Below are 17,521 nucleotides of genomic sequence, written 5' to 3' on the forward strand. Positions count from 1 at the left end.
GCCTGGTTCCTGTTTGTTGACCCGTTGCTGCCTGTCCTGACCATCGCCTGCACCCTGACCACGATTCTGCCTGTTCCTTGTTGTTCCCGTTTGCTCCCGTTTGACCCTGCCTGTATGACAACGCTCACTGTAAATAAAGCTTTGCATTTGGATCCCTACCTGAGTCCCGCCTTCGTTACAATTGGTAACGACGGAACTTACGACCATAGTTCGCTTTGGGAAACGCACCCCAGCTTAGTATTCTACTTTGGTATTGTAGTGTTTTCTTTTATTTGTTCATTGCGATATTCTCCAACACTTACTTTTGTCAGTTTTGTTAGATTTATACTATCCTTCACCTTTATCTGTTTATCTTGCTTGGTTTATAGCTTCTACTATTAACATCCCTCTTAGCAGCTACTTTAATATTTGCCTATTTGTGTTTTGCTTATTTGCTTTATTTGGAAGCTGTAGGGAGGTGAGTGCCATTTTTGTTTAACCCTGTTTTCTCCTGTTTTGGGGCCAGGAAGGGAGTTTGGGTACAATTGTTCTATTCTTTTCTTTACTTTGTTAGCTTAGTTAGAGGTTTAAACTACTCCAGTTAGATTGTATTTTTGTTTATTATTTTGGCCTTACCCTCTCCTGAAGCTATTACTTCCTTTTTTCTTTTACTTGTATTTTACTACAATACTTTTTGTATTTGTTCCACGAGCTGTGAAATAAAATCTTTTTTGGATAACTTGTTGCTTGTGGTGCTGTGGCAGGACTCAGATTAACGCTCTTTCAAATATTTTACTTTTGTTGCGTCCACATTTACTCCTAGACTTATGCGGGATGTAAAAGTACTGTATTGGCTCCAGTTATTTATTCATAGAGTGTACTGGTAATTTTCTGCAAGGTAATTTTCTGTTAAGTTTACGACATTTCCTTAAATCCTAAAACATTAAAAAAAATGCATTGTGTAATTCAAAATAAAGGTAAATCACCAGTGAAAACTAACAAAGGAAAATTCCGGTAACGCTTTAGATTACAGCCCGGAAAGTACTGCGTAATTACAATGAATTTACAGCATAACTTTCAATAATTATAGTGTAACTATACAGTAAGTATGTGTAAGTATAGGGGAACAATATGTGAAGTATTGGGAATAAAGGGGTAACAACCAGGAAAATAACAAATTATTTATGCTGTAAATATTTTATATCTAAGGGGTACGTATGACATATAACTAAGGGGTAAGTATGACATTACGGGCCGTAAATTAAAGTGGTGCTTGTTACCCTCTTATTTCATGTAGTTACAGGGTAAGTATGACATTACGGGCCGTAAATTAAAGTGGAGCTTGTTACACTCTTGTTTCATGTAGTTACAGGGTAAGTAATTAATAAAATGCAAAAAATCTGTTATCACTGACTCCGAAACCTTTATTTGAAAAACAACTTTATTAAAAACAGGTCTACAACACTTATTATTCATTTTTTTAAATCAACTTTTCATTTCAAACTCTAAAGTCCTGACAGAAAGTAACAAGTTTTGTCCGTTTTTTGGTTGTTGTTGTTTCTCGCTTGGCTTCCTCCTATTCTTGTTTCTCAGCTGATGAATCTTAAGAAGGAATCCCGTTGCTATTCTGTGTTATAAGAAAATACAGTACACCCAGAAATTCATGGTTCCCTTTCGATACTTCACTCGTACTGCGTATGGGGAAAGGTCTCCCTTTTTCCCCGCTGCTGAAGCCTTTTTCAATAACGCAGTGTAACTGCACCGTCATTGGTTCACTCATAGACAAGTTGTTGAACCAATGGCGGCGCGGCATAGCTGCGCGGCCTATGGCGACAAAGCGCGCGAATATTCCCGCCGAAATGGGCGGGGTATAGGGCTATATAAGCAGGCGTTTCGCCATAGGATTTCAGTGTTTTCTCCTTCAGCGACGACATCTACTTCTCTTCGCTGATCTCCGCCTGAAGCCGAAGAAGCTCGCCGCCTTCTGCTCTCGCCGCCGTCTGAAGAGGCTCCCGCAGCGGACTCGCCTGGACTCGCCGGTGGAAGAAAGCGCCGGCGCCCTCGCGGACTGCAGCTTCTAGCGCCGTCGCCGAGCCGCCGCCTCCCGCTTCCCGCTTCCGGCCGCTTCCTGTGCGTCCCCTGCCGCCATCCGGCGCGCCGCCTGAGAGCTTCATCCGCGGCTTAAACGCCGCTCTAAAAGAGCGATTTCCAGCGGTTTTCACCGCTTTAAGAGCTTCCGCGGCCCTCGCCGCTCTAAAAGAGCCACCCAATTGCCGTTTTCACGGCAGCGGCGTCTCACGATGCCCCGCCACTCATGTGGTACTTGCAGGGCCCCCTGCACGACGACGATGGACACAGCGAGTGTGTCGCTTGCCTGGGCAAGCCCCACGCAGACGGCGCGCTCGCTGGAGACTCATGCCCGCACTGCGAGTGTATGAGTCTCGCTTCCCTGCGCTCGCGGGTCGCCTTCTTCACTGAGGGCGATCTCGCCGCTCGCGCCCTCCCGTCTCCTTCCTCCCGCGGTCCGGCGAGGAAAAGACAGCGGGGTAGAGCGACTCAGCGCCAGGAGTTGAGCGAGCTCACGCCGGCCCAGCCCCCGCGTGCCTCGCCCTCTCCTCCCAGGGAACTCTCTCCAGTTCTGTTCTCTCGCCCTGAGCAGCGTCCCTCCGCAGAAGCGAGTGACCTCGTCTCATTCGGGGGAACAGACGACGAACAAGACGACTCCATGTCTCTTGCGGCTTCCGAAGCGGAAGGATGGGCTGGCGAGCCGGAAGACCCCGCTCCACCGCCTCCCTTGGAACCCATCGAGCATGGCCAGGGCATGGATGCCGAGCTCTTCCGCATCCTGTCTAGAGCCGTTGAAGAGCTGGACCTCGAGTGGGCCCCTCCAGAGGAGCCGTCTCGCAGCCGCCTGGACGAATGGTTTCTGCCAGGCCGCCGCCAAGCACCTCGCCAGCGTTCAGCGCCCTTCTTTCCTGAGGTCCACGAAGAGCTGACGAAGTCGTGGCGCGCTCCTTACTCTGCCCGCCTCCACACTACGCACCGCTCCGCCCTCACCGCCGTCGACGGCGCCGAGGAGAAGGGATACGAGCGCTTGCCACCCCTAGATGAAGCGGTGGCTGCTCACCTCTGTCCTCCCGCGGCTGTGGGTTGGAAGACGAAGAGGGCCCTTCCTTCCAAGCCCTGTCGGACCACCTCTACTCTGGCTGGACGGGCTTACACCTCGGCGGGCCAAGCTGCCTCTGCGCTCCACACCATGGCCATATTTCAAGCATTCCAGGCCAAACTCCTCCGCTCTCTGGATGAGTCTGGAATCGACGCGCCAGCCTTCAAAGATCTCCGCAGCGCCACGGATCTTGCCCTGCGAGCTACGAAGGCTACGGCCCAGGCCATCGGTCGTTCCATGGCCAGCCTGGTCGTGTTGGAGCGCCACCTGTGGCTCAACCTAACGGAGATCAAAGACCTAGACAAGACGGCCTTCTTAGACGCCCCGGTCTCGCCTTCTGGTCTCTTCGGGCCTGCAGTGGATGGCTTCACTGAGCGCTTTACTGCCGCGCAGAAATCGTCTCAGGCTATGAGGCATTTCTTGCCTAAGCGCTCCAGCTCCGCTTCTGCGTCTAGCCGCCCCAGGACTGCGCCGGCTCAGCAGAACAAACCAGCCCCACCTGCAACACAGGCAGCGCCGCCCCAGGAGCATCGCCAGCGCTCGCGCCCTGCGAAGCGCCCTCCCTTCCCGAGGCGCCAGGGACCCCGGCCCAGGATTGTGCTGGACCCGGTGCCTCCGAAGTCGTCCTGATTCGTCGGACAGGAAGAGGATGGGGGACCGTCCCGTTACGACCGGACCACCCCAAAAGCTCCCACGGGTAATTTCCCCTCCGCCTCGTTTATTTCCGGGCGTGGGAAACATGCTCCAAGTGACAGCTGGGCCCACACCTGTTGCGCCCACTCCAAACGCCGTTTTCACGGCGGACAAATTTTTACCTCATCACAAAAAGAGCAAATTTCCTCTTCCACCCCTCGCGGTGTACGACCCTCTCAACGGCGGTCTGTCACCCAACATTATTCAACCCCTAGCCACTCGGGCCGAGGCCTGGCAGGCCATCCCCGATGTGTCAGAATGGGTCATGGGGATCGTAAACCAGGGCTACTCGCTCCAGTTTGCACGACGGCCCCCCGCTTCGCCGGGGTGCTTCAAACATCGGTCAATCCGGACGACGCTCATGTCCTCCGGGCCGAAGTCATGTCGTTGCTGGAAAAAGGAGCTGTGGAAATGGTTCCTCCGTCAGAGAGCGAGACAGGCTTTTACAGCCGCTACTTTCTGGTCCCCAAAAAGGATGGCGGTCTCAGACCCATCCTAGACCTCAGGCTTTTGAATCACTCCCTCATGAGACGGAAGTTCAAAATGCTGACGCTGAAGCAGATCCTCGCGCACATTTGCCCCGAGGACTGGTTCTGCTCGCTGGACCTGAAGGATGCGTATTTTCACATCCAGATAGCCCCCCGTCACAGACGATTCTTGAGATTCGCATACGAAGGGGTGGCATACCAATATACGGTCCTGCCCTTCGGGCTGTCTCTGGCTCCCCGCACTTTCACCAAGTGCATGGACGCGGCGCTTTCCCCTCTGAGACAGATGGGAATCCGGGTTCTGAATTATCTCGACGACTGGCTCATCTTAGCCCGTTCGCGAGACGAGCTGGAACGCCACAGATCCGTGCTCCTCAGCCATCTACAATGCCTGGGTCTCAGGGTCAACTTAGCCAAGAGCTCGCTATGCCCCACTCAACGAATCTCGTTTCTGGGAGCAGTTTTCGACTCGGTCCGTATGACGGCAGTAGTCTCGCCAGAGCGCGCCCTGGCAATTCAGCAGCTCACGGCATCTGTCACGAACAAAGCCTATCTCCCTCTGAAGTTTTTCCAGAGGCTGCTAGGGCTGATGGCTTCCGCCTCCCCGGTGCTGCAGCTAGGCCTTCTTCGGATGCGGCCTCTTCAGTACTGGTTGAAGTTCCGGGTTCCTCCCAGCGCATGGCGGCACGGCCGCCTATGTCTCAAGGTCAATCGGGCCTGTCTTCTAGCCCTGAAACCTTGGATGGATCCAGTATGGTTCCAACGCGGAGTCCCTTTACAGGCGGTCTCACGGAGGACGGTGCTCTCAACAGACGCCTCCAACTTGGGCTGGGGCGCTGTGTGCGAGGGCAGACCGGCCTTCGGCTCGTGGAGCCACGAGGAAAGCCATCTACACATCAACTGTCTAGAGATGCTAGCAGTGATGAAAGCCCTTCAGTTCTTTCAGGCTTACTTGACGGGACGTCATGTTCTAGTTCGGTCAGACAGTATGACGGTGGTGTCATACCTGAACCACCAAGGCGGTCTTTCGTCCAGCCGCTTATGCGCTCTGGCGAAACGTCTGCTGGAATGGGCTCTTCCGAGGCTTCAGTCGCTCAGAGCGACTCATGTTCCTGGCAGGAACAATCTGGGTGCGGACATGTTGTCACGGAGCAACATCCCCTCCGACGAGTGGATGCTCCACCCCCAAGTGGTCCTCACGATCTGGGAGTTCTTCGGGAAGGCAGAGGTAGACCTCTTCGCCTCAGAAGACAACTCTCATTGCCCAACATTTTTCTCGAAGGAAGTAGATGCTCTGGCCCACACATGGCCCAGCACGCTCCTTTATGCTTTCCCTCCGATCGCACTGATCCCCCAGGTCATCAGGCGTATCAGAGAAGACCAGCACAGAGTCCTTCTGGTGGCCCCGCTCTGGAGGAACCAGGTTTGGTCCTCAGAGCTATTCAGGCTCTCTCTAAGAGCCCCGTGGCCGATTCCCCTGAGACGGGACCTCCTCTCTCAGGCAAACAGAACAATCTGGCACCCACAGCCGCAGCTCTGGGCTCTGCACCTCTGGTCCCTCGATGGGAGCCGACTAGCCTCCCCGAGGACGTCCTAAATACCATTTCTCAGGCTAGAGCCCCATCTACGAGGCGCCTCTACGACCAGAAGTGGTCAGTCTTTGTTGATTGGTGTTCAACACGCAACATAGACCCTGTGGAGAGTGACGTATCTTCCATACTGTCTTTCCTCCAAGAACGCTTGGAAATGGGGCGCTCCCCTTCCACGCTTAAGGTTTACGTAGCAGCCATTGCAGCGTTCCACGCTCCTATTGCTGGCCAATCGGTGGGACGAAACGGGCTCGTGATCCGTTTTTTGAGAGGTGCTAGGCGTTTGAATCCTCCTCGCCCTCTCACTATTCCCTCCTGGGACCTCTCGTTGGTCCTCAGGGCCTTGAAAGGAGCCCCATTTGAACCAATGGGTTCAGCCGACCTCAGGCCCCTAACGCTAAAAACCGCTCTGCTACTAGCACTAGCATCGGTAAAGCGTGTTGGCGATTTGCAGGCCCTCTCCGTGAACCCTGCGTGCCTCGAATTCGGGCCTGGTGACTCTAAGGTCGTTCTGAAACCTAGGCATGGCTACGTCCCTAAAGTGCTCTCAACTCCGTTTAGAGCTCAGGTCATCTCGCTCTCTGCTCTTCCTCCCTCGGCGGACGAACCAGAGCTGCAGCTACTCTGCCCAGTCAGGGCATTGAGGACCTACATAGACCGGTCACAGTCTTTCAGACAGTCAGATCAGCTCTTTGTTTGTTTTGGCGGCCGCACCAAAGGGTCTCCGGTCTCGAAACAACGCATTTCCCGTTGGATAGTGGATGCTATTAACCTGTGCTACTCCTCACTGGGCACTAATTGCCCCATAGGAGTCAGGGCCCACTCCACTAGAGGAATGGCTTCCTCGTGGGCTTGGTCCAACGGAGTTTCCATCCAAGACATCTGTGAGGCGGCCGGCTGGTCTTCGCCGTCCACCTTTGTCAGGTTCTATCACCTCGATGTCCCGACCTTACAAGCTCGGGTCCTGTCGGTGTGATTAGCGGCTTCCAACAGGTCCCGCTTCACGCCACCATAGGAAGTATCTTCCTTCAGTGTAACCATGGGTTCGGTTAGGCTTTGCCTCCGCCTGTCCTTTTTGCCCCCCTCTGGGTGGCCAAATGCAAGCTATATCGTTCCCAGCCGTGGCACGGCGTGGTTGAATTCGTTCCCCATACGCAGTACGAGTGAAGTATCGAAAGGGAACGTACTCGGTTACTAACGTAACCTCGGTTCCCTGAGATACGGAACGAGTACTGCGTCACTTGCCGTGCCACGAGGCTGCGGCTCAGGGTCGTCGCTTCAGTCGATTGACACTGAAATCCTATGGCGAAACACCTGCTTATATAGCCCTATACCCCGCCCATTTCGGCGGGAATATTCGCGCGCTTTGTCGCCATAGGCCGCGCAGCTATGCCGCGCCGCCATTGGTTCAACAACTTGTCTATGAGTGAACCAATGACGGTGCAGTTACACTGCGTTATTGAAAAAGGCTTCAGCAGCGGGGAAAAAGGGAGACCTTTCCCCATACGCAGTACTCGTTCCGTATCTCAGGGAACCGAGGTTACGTTAGTAACCGAGTACGTTTAGGCTATTCATCTTTTCACTTCCGACCAGCTGTCACCAGCGCCTGCATGAGACTCAGTCGACTTCACGTTCATCGAAGCACATTGAAGCTTTCATGTGAAACTCGCGCGAGAACTGCCGTCTCTGTTATTCTGTCTTGTTTGTTTCTCATTCTCACTATCTGTTATGCTGTGTATTTTGTTGTGAGCATTACTAAAATAATAATAATAATAATAAAAAAAACTGACCGCATCCAACATCTGCGTGAGTTTCTCGGCACGCCTACGTCACGCTTCAAGTTACGTCAAGCATGAACTCTCAACCCTCGCATGCACGCGCAGAAGACAGCTGGTCGAAAGTTTTAAAAATATTCAAATATTTGGTATTTTTCTTACAAATACGTATCGTTTCACTTCAGAAGACATCGATTCATCCATTAGGATCGTATGGATTACTGTAGTTATTACTGTTTGTGCTGTTTGATGCTTCGACTTTTAGGAACACGTGAGCTTGCATTATAAAGCGTTCCCAGATGATTTATTTTTTTCCTAAAATCCTTTTTGTGTTCATCTTAAGAAGGAAAGTCGTATACATCTCAGATGGCATGAGGGTAAAAGATGAGTAAACGGTGAGCACATTTCCGGGTGTTCTGTATTTTTTAAATACAGAATAGCAAATGGGATTCCCTCTTAAGTTTCATCAGTGGAAAGAAATAAAAAGAGGAACAAGAGGAGGAGGAGGAAGCCAAGCAAGAGAAAGAAATAAGAAGTGTTGTAACTTTAAATCTGTTTTGAAATAAGTTGTTTTTCAAATGAAGTTTTCCAAGTGATATGACTGTTTGCGTTTTTATTTATTTATTTTTATTAATTACTTACCCTGTAACTATGAAACAAGAGTGTAACAAGCTCCACTTTAATTTACGGCCCGTAATGTCATATTTACCCCTTAGTTATGTCATACGTACCCCTTAGTTATAAAATATTAAAAGTATAAATAATTTGTTATTTTTCCTGGTCGTTACCCCTTTATTCCCAATACTTCACATATTGTTCACCTATACTTACACATACTTACTGTATAGTTACACTATAATTATTGAAAGTTATGCTGTAAATGTTGTAATTACGCAGTACTTTCCGGGCTGTAATCTAAAGTGTTACCAAAATTCCTTTATATTACTATTATACATTGAGCCATATTTTTTCATAATTTTTAAGAGAGTAGAATAGATTCTTGAGCAGGGGTCTCCAGTTCTGCTTCTGGAGAGCTACTGTCCTGCAGAGTTCAGCTCCAGCCCCAAATAAACACAGCTGAATAAGCTAATCATTGGCTGCATCCGAAATTGCATACTTCCCTATTATATAGTAGGGAAAAGCAGTATGTGACAAAAGTAGTCCGACTTCACATAAAGAGTAGGCAAAAAGTGCTGACCTACTACTTCTGGTCATATTCTTAAAGGTCCCCTAGAACATGTTTTTAAAAGAGGTAATATAAGTCTAATGCCGAGTTCAGACTGCACGATTTTGAAAGTAGTCGGGTCACTGTTATTTTCACACTGCATGACTATCTTGGCCAGAATTCAGTCGCTGCTGTGTTCAAACTGCACGATGGATCGGCGACAGAAGGTTTCACACTGCTTGACTTTACAATAGGAAGAATCGCCGACAACTCTGTCTGGCACACAAACTACATTTCACAACCAAACACACACGAGACATGACAAGGAAACAACGCGATATCACGCGTGCAGGACCGGAGTTCTCACGTGAGACTGGCCCAGCGTCTCAATCAGCTCCCTAGGTCGTGAATCAGTATGTAATGAAAGTGAATGTGGCTGATACCCTGATCAGTGCCCTGACTACTGAACTAGGGAGCTGAATGAGACACACGGTGGGATTATTATTAAAACTAGTAGCCCGCAAGAAGCTTGAAATATGAATTGCCTGTGCGCTGATTTGCAGCGAAAACAACATAAAAGAAGAATATGGAGGAGGAAATGTTTGGGGAGAAGCGAATAACAAGAATTGTGTGTTCTGCAACGACAGTTGGAGCTAAATACATTACTTTTCAATGTGCTGCTGTTGCGGATGGTCAAGCAAATGTTTGTGCTTTGTTTCTGTGTGATATAATTGTAATGTTTATCTGAAACGAAGCCATGCTTGCTGATATTGTGGTCTATAACTCCTCCCCAAACTCCACACTGCTCTGTATCTTGCTCTCTCATTGGCTGTCGGTCATCGCCAATGTAATTTTCAGTCAGAACACTTTTCACACAGCAGGATTTTAAATCACCGACAGGTCCAGATATTTAGCATGCCAAATATCTCAAGGGCCTGGCAACTCGTCTGCGATTCTCTCAGATCGCGTCTTTGCTCATTCACATTGCGTGATTGTCATTCGCGTGAACGAGCACCGCTTTGCCTGTGATTTCAGGCATTTGTCGGCGATTTCTCAAAACCTTTCGGCGAGCCAAAATCGGGGCTAAAATCGTGCAGTCTGAACTCGGCTTAAGGTGTCTGTGAAGTTTGAGCTCAAAATACCCCTTAGATTTTTCAAAAAAAAATTTAACTGCCTATTTTGGGGCATCATTATAAACGCATTGATTTATGCTGCTGCCCCTTTAAATGCTGACGCTCTCCGCCCACAGAGCTTGCGCTTGCCTTAAACAGTGCCTGAACAAAGTTTACGCAGCTAATATAACCCTCAAATTAATCTTTACAAAGTGTTCGTCATGCATGCGGCATGCATGCGTCGGATTATTGTATACTTTTGTATTGTTTACATTTGATTTTGAATGAGTTTGAGGCTATGCTCCATGGCTAACGGCTAATGCTACATTGTTGGAGAGATTTATAAAGAATGAAGTTGTGTTTATGCATTATACAGACTGCAAGTCTTTAAAAACAAAAATAGCGATGACTCTTGTCTTCGTGAATACAGTAAGAAACGATGGTAACTTTAACCACATTTAACAGTACATTAGCAAAATGCTAACGAAACATTTAGAAAGACAGTTTACAAATATCACTAAAAATATCATGATATCATGGATCATGTCAGTTATTATCGCTCCATCTGCCATTTTTCGCTATTGTCCTTGCTTGCTTACCTAATCTGATGATTCGGCTGTGCAGCTCCAGACGTTACTGCCCGAGTGCCCGCCCTTGTCTAATGCCTTTAATAATGTTGGGAACAAGTGCTGGCATATGCAAATATTGGGGGCGTACACCCCGACTGTTACGTAACAGTCAGTGTTATGTTGAGATTTGCCTGTTCTTCTGAGGTCTTTTAAACAAATGAGATTTATATAAGAAAGAGGAAACAATGGAGTTTGAGACTCACTGTATGTAATTTCCATGTACTGAACTCTTGTTAGTACATGGAAGAGAGCCCCACTAAAGCCAGTGGTTTGTCTTCGGCTCGTAGCTGAGCATCCTCCTCTTGTTTACCACATAAAGCCGCTCGTTTACCGTCACAACCCACACACAAAGCTCTCTCACATTGGCAGTGAGCTGGACAAAGTTCTTCGCAATAAATGCTTGAGCTTTGCTCTTCAACTCCAGATTGTCAAAGGTGTCGGCAAACTTCAAAATCCCTGCACAGTTAGAAAGGTCCAGCCTTCTTGTCATGAAGTTAGCACAAGCTTGCCGAATATACTCCAGCTGCAGCATGTTTGCAGCTGCATAAAGCCTCTGCACGTTACCCTCAGTGATTGTCACTTTGCCAGTGTAACAATAGTCAATAATGACAGTCATTGAATCAGCGTCCACTTCGTGTATAGTGACATTTCTTTGAGTGCTCTCATACAGCCCTCCTGTAAACATGCTCTTAAAATAAGGGCTTGCAATGATCTCGAAATGATTTTCAGGACAAACGGTGATGTCGGCCCCGTTTAATTTTCATTTTGTTCGGCTTTTGATCTTGAAACATTGACGTTGCATGTCTCACTCAATCATGCTACCGCTGAGCTGTAACACAAAGCGCTGATTGGTCACATCGGCTGTGTTTCAAAGTATATCGAGCTGCCTACATAGACAGCGTGCGCCAGTGTTCTCAGTGTGATGCCAAAAATGTTGCCCAAGGCTATGAAACCCAACAATGCCTTCTCACTGGCAGCTCACTAGGATTTGAGACGAAGCCATTCTCAGTGGTCTGTATTAAGTTTGGCTGACCTGCTAAAGCTTTTTTCAAAATTATAGCCTCAACACTATCATATAAAAAATATGGATTTAGTTTCAAATATTAGATATGAAGAGTTTCGTTGCAAAACGAGATAAATCCATTTTTTTAATTTTTCAAAAATCTTGTTTTTTGGTTGTGCATTCCAATTAATATCAATTCAACTGCAGTTGGTTTGTTTTGATTTAAACCTTCATAACTTAAAAATACAGCTAAGTAGCACCATAAAACAAAATAATAACATGATAACATAATAATAAACATGTTTTGACAAAAATGTTAAAAACGGATTTATCTCGTTTTGCAACGAAACTCTTCATATGTGTTTTAAAAGATTAAAGTATAATTTATGACAATTGTTGAATAAAATTTTCAAATGTTTAGGCTATATATACAGTGGGTACGGAAAGTATTCAGACCCCCTTACATTTTTCACTCTTTGTTATATTGCAGCCATTTGCTAAAATCATTTGTTCATTTTTTTCCTCATTAATGTACACACAGCACCCCATATTGACAGAAAAACACAGAATTGTTGACATTTTTGCAGATTTATTAAAAATGAAAAACTGAAATATCACATGGTCCTAAGTATTCAGACCCTTTGCTCAGTATTTAGTAGAAGCACCCTTTTGATCTAATACAGCCATGAGTCTTTTTGGGAAAGATGTAACAAGTTTTTCACACCTGGATTTGGGGATCCTCTGCCATTCCTCCTTGCAGATCCTCTCCAGTTCTGTCAGGTTGGATGGTAAACGTTGGTGGACAGCCATTTTTAGGTCTCTCCAGAGATGCTTAATTGGGTTTAAGTCAGGGCTCTGGCTGGGCCATTCAAGAACAGTCACGGAGTTGTTGTGAAGCCACTCCTTCGTTATTTTAGCTGTGTGCTTAGGGTCATTGTCTTGTTGGAAGGTAAACCTTCGGCCCAGTCTGCGGTCCTGAGCACTCTGGAGAAGGTTTTCGTCCAGGATATCTCTGTACTTGGCCGCATTCATCTTTCCCTCGATTGCAACCAGTTGTCCTGTCCCTGCAGCTGAAAAACACCCCCACAGCATGATGCTGCCACCACCATGCTTCACTGTTGGGACTGTATTGGACAGGTGATGAGCAGTGCCTGGTTTTCTCCACACATACCACTTAGAATTAAGGGCAAAAAGTTCTATCTTGGTCTCATCAGACCAGAGAATCTTACTTCTCACCATCTTGGAGTACTTCAGGTGTTTTTTAGCAAACTCCATGCAGGCTTTCATGTGTCTTGCACTGAGGAGAGGCTTCCGTTGGGCCACTCTGCCATAAAGCCCCGACTGCTGGAGGGCTGCAGTGATGGTTGAGTTTCTACAACTTTCTCCCATCTCCCGACTGCATTTCTGGAGCTCAGTCACAGTGATCTTTGGGTTCTTCTTTACCTCTCTCACCAAGGCTCTTCTCCCCCGATAGCTCAGTTTGGCCAGACAGCCAGCTCTAGGAAGGGCCAGATCTGTGCCTTGCCACAATTCTGTCTCTGAGCTCTTCAGGTAGTTCCTTTTGACCTCATGATTCTCATTTGCTCTGACATGCACTGTGAGCTGTAAGGTCTTATATAGACAGGTGTGTGGCTTTCCTAATCAAGTCCAATCAGTATAATCAAACACAGCTGGACTCAAATGAAGGTGCAGAACCATCTCAAGGATGATCAGAAAAAATGGACAGCACCAGAGTTAAATATATGAGTGTCACAGCAAAGGGTCTGAATACTTAGGACCTTGTGATATTTCAGTTTTTCTTTTTTAATAAATCTGCAAAAATGTCAACAATTCTGTGTTTTTCTGTCAATATGGGGTGCTGTGTGTACATTAATGAGGAAAAAAATGAACTTAAATGATTTTAGCAAATGGCTGCAATATAACAAAGAGTGAAAAATGCAAGGGGGTTTGAATACTTTCCGTACCCACTGTATGTGTATGTATTTGTGTGTATATGTATGTATATATATATATATATATATATATATATATATATATATATATATATATATAAAATAAACACACACACATATACATATATATATATATATATATATATATATATATATATATATATATATATATATATATATACATATATATTGGGTAACATGTTACACTAACAGTACATGAATAATCATGAACTTATAACCGAATTAATGGTTACCTCAACATGAACTCATGATTAGATAAGATATGAACTAATCATGAACTAATGAAGAGTGATCCTTAAAGCAGAACTCAGTAAGATTTGCGAAGCTCCCCCTACAGGTTCCTTCAGTGAATCATACTGTCGTAAATACTCCAAGCGCAGCTCTGGACTACAACGATCACCAGCACAGTAGTTTTGCAAATACAGTACAATAAAAAAGGAGGTGGGTAATTTGCAAATACAGTACACTCGATGGAGGTGGGTAATTTTCGAAATTGTCTTATAAAGTCATAATATATACATTGTTTTTGAATTACCGTGAAGCATTTTGTCAATTCGCGTAAACGTGAACATGAGGCGAGATTGTGTCGGGTCGGTGCAGCTCAACTTGCAAGTGCTGTATTTTGGCGTAGACGTGCCAGAGGGTGTTAGTGCAAGACTCAAACACACCACTACAAGTCAATTAACCATCGTAAGGACTTAGAAAACTATTTATGAAGGTAAAAAAAAGGTACTTCTGCTTTAACTTCGACAGGAGTCATAAGGATTCATACATGAAAACAGAAGCCTTATGCGTTAATATGTTTGATAATTAATGCATTAATTAGCATTTAGGGGTAAACTAAATAAATCATGCTCCATAAGAGTAAACAAGAAGTACTCTGAATTTGAATTAAACGTGATTTAATACTGTCATAATTTACATTGTAATATCATAATCTGCCATCTGCAGCTTTGTGACAAATAATTGGAATGGCACATGATTATTTAGCCATTAATTACATAGATCTGTCTAATCAAATGTGGAAAATAGATTAACTACCACTAATAAATTTAATTAGATCTAAACCGTTTTCTGATTTTTACAGTTCATTTATATTTAGTCATAGCTAAATAGTCATAGTTTATTCCCGAAACTAAAGTAGGGTTTGTTTCTGGTGGGACACTCATTAGTGGCGCACGCTAGGTGTTCTCTTGGCTCGTTTGTTGTGTTGCTGGCATTTTAAACTAATAAATGTTGACTGCTTTGGTAAACCGAATTAATAATTAATAAAGACATATTTACATGTATATTTTTAATTGGGATTTTCAGGAGGTTATGTGCAGTTATTAACTGTATTTGTATTTTTGTCATTTAAATGTATATGCTTTGATTAGCATTAGCTTGTGGACGCGCCCGATATTACATGTAAATGTGCCATATGTGTGTCTTTACAGGTATGTTTATGGCTTGCTTTCAAGTCCATATATGTTTAATTATATAAATAAAAATAAAATACAAATACTTTTTATTTTTGTACCGGGGTGTAAAGGAATAAGAATAACACTCTTAGTGTTTATTCATATATTGGTTCATGATTTGTAAGTGCATTGTGTCATGACTTTACTTGAGGGGGCACAATCATAATTAACTCATTATTAACTAACCATATACTAACATCAACTAATGGCATGCATACTTATGTCATGACTTTACTTGAGGGGGCACATCATACTTAATTCATTATTAACTAAGCATATACTAACATCAACTAATAGCTTGTTAATGCATAATTATGTCATGACTTTACTTGAGGGGGCACATCATAATTAATTCACTGTTAACCAAATTCAGCTCATGATTTATCATTAACTTACTATCAAACACACATGTACTAACACAACTATATAAGTATTCAGCCCCGTTAAGTGATGTTGTGTGACTTTTCAAAAAGTCAGAGAATAGAGGTACAGTATGATCACGGCTGCGTCTGGATGGAGAGTGAACTTCTGAATCTGATCCCAGCAAACGCTCCCTGACCTTAGTTCATGTTTCCTGTTTGGTTATTTTTTTGGGAACCGATTCCTCAGGAACTGTTGTAAGTCACAGTAGTTTAGTTTGTTAGGAAAGAATGTCACAATACATATTAAGACCTTTTAAGATAAATTATTAGTGTATTTAGTATTTTATATGTTTGATAAGGAGGATCAGTGAAAATGACAAACTAATCCTGTGCCTTTCAGTAATGTTTATAATGAGGCTGCTGATGTCAGTAGTTTAAATTCTGACAATAATAAATTGTTTAAATTTATTTCAAAGTCCAAATATTTATTATTCCTTCTTATAGAGACTGTTTGATTTATACCCTAAATGTTAATTAATGCATTAATTATCAAACATATATTAACACTTAAGGCTTCTGTTTTCATGCATGAATCCTTATGACTCCTGTCGTAGTTAAGGATCACTCTTCATTAGTTCATGATTAGTTCATATCTTAACTAATCTTGAGTTCATGTTGAAGTAACTATTAATTCAGGTATTAGTTCATGGTTATTCATGTAGTCTTATTGTAAAGTGTTACCGCTTTCTGTCCCTCCATAGACAGCTACAGTATATGCAACTTCCACTTTGACGCTTCAAAAAGATCATAAAGAGATCGTAAAACTAATCCATATTAATTGAGCAGTTTAGTCCAAATTTTCTGAAGAGACACGATCACTTTATATGATAAACAGACTGAATTTAGGCTTTTATTCACGTATAAACATTCATCAACTCACACATCAGTTATGGTAAATGGAAGCTCAAGCATGCTTGCTTGATGTGCGAGAACTAATGAAGTTCATTCTCTTGTGTTACACAGCACGTTTGTGCTTCCACAAGAGGTTTGTTTTCTTGCATGTTTCTGTTTATGTTCGCTGATCAATGTTTATATGTGAATAAAAGCCTAAATCTGTGCATCATAGGAACTGACCGTGGAAAATTTAGATTAAACCACTCAATTCATATGAATTAGTTTTATGATCTCTTTATGAACTTTTTGAAGCGTCATAGTGATAGGTGCATAGCTGTCCATGGAGGGACAGAAAGCTCTCAGATTTCGTCAAAAAGATAATTTGTGTTCCAAAGATGAACGAAAGTCTTACGGGTTTGGAACAACATGAGGGTGAGTAAATGATGACAGAATTTTAATTGTTTTGTGAACTAACCCTTTAAACATTCTAAATGTAATTAAAGCTGCAAGCAGCGATGAAAGGGCCCTCGCACCCGGGCTCACCGCCACCCGTTGGCCTTAGGAAAACAGCGAACAGTGGGCGACATGCATGTGAGCAAGTAAATACAGGAGAATTATGGCAAAATCATGTAAAAGTGCCACATTTCCTGCTGCCAACTGGTGGCGCTATAGCTAACTGAATATAGTCATATAGATGTCTTTAGGCCAGGACTCTTATCACTCATGTGAAGTTTGGAGCAGATCAGACATAGTATGCCTGAGTTACAACAGCTTCCTCTTTCATGGCGAAACATCAGACTTTGTCAGTCCGCCACGGACACGTCCTTCAGCAAAAACTCAAGATCTTTGATATTTAACATCTCAAAGGCCTTAAGATAAGACTGGCCATATATTATGTGCTTCTGGTTTAATCTCTATGAGGAGTTGATCACAGTGTAAAACATGTAATTTCCTGTTGCCTCCAGGTGGCGCTATGACTGTAACTGAATATTGGGTAATGCTTTATTTTACAGTGCCGTAGTTACAAGTTACTACATGTTCTTACTATAGTAATAAAAGTAAATTATGCATAATTACAAGTAACTAACCCTAAACCAAACCCTAACCCTAACTGTAACTCTATAGTAAGTACATGTAGTTAATTAATATTACTCAGTACTTATTTGAGTAATTACAATGTAACTATGGCACTGTAAAATAAAGTGTAACCGAATATTGTCATATAAATGTCTT

This window comes from Chanodichthys erythropterus, chromosome 14 (assembly GCF_024489055.1).
Source record: "Chanodichthys erythropterus isolate Z2021 chromosome 14, ASM2448905v1, whole genome shotgun sequence".
Classification (NCBI taxonomy): Eukaryota; Metazoa; Chordata; class Actinopteri; order Cypriniformes; family Xenocyprididae; genus Chanodichthys; species Chanodichthys erythropterus.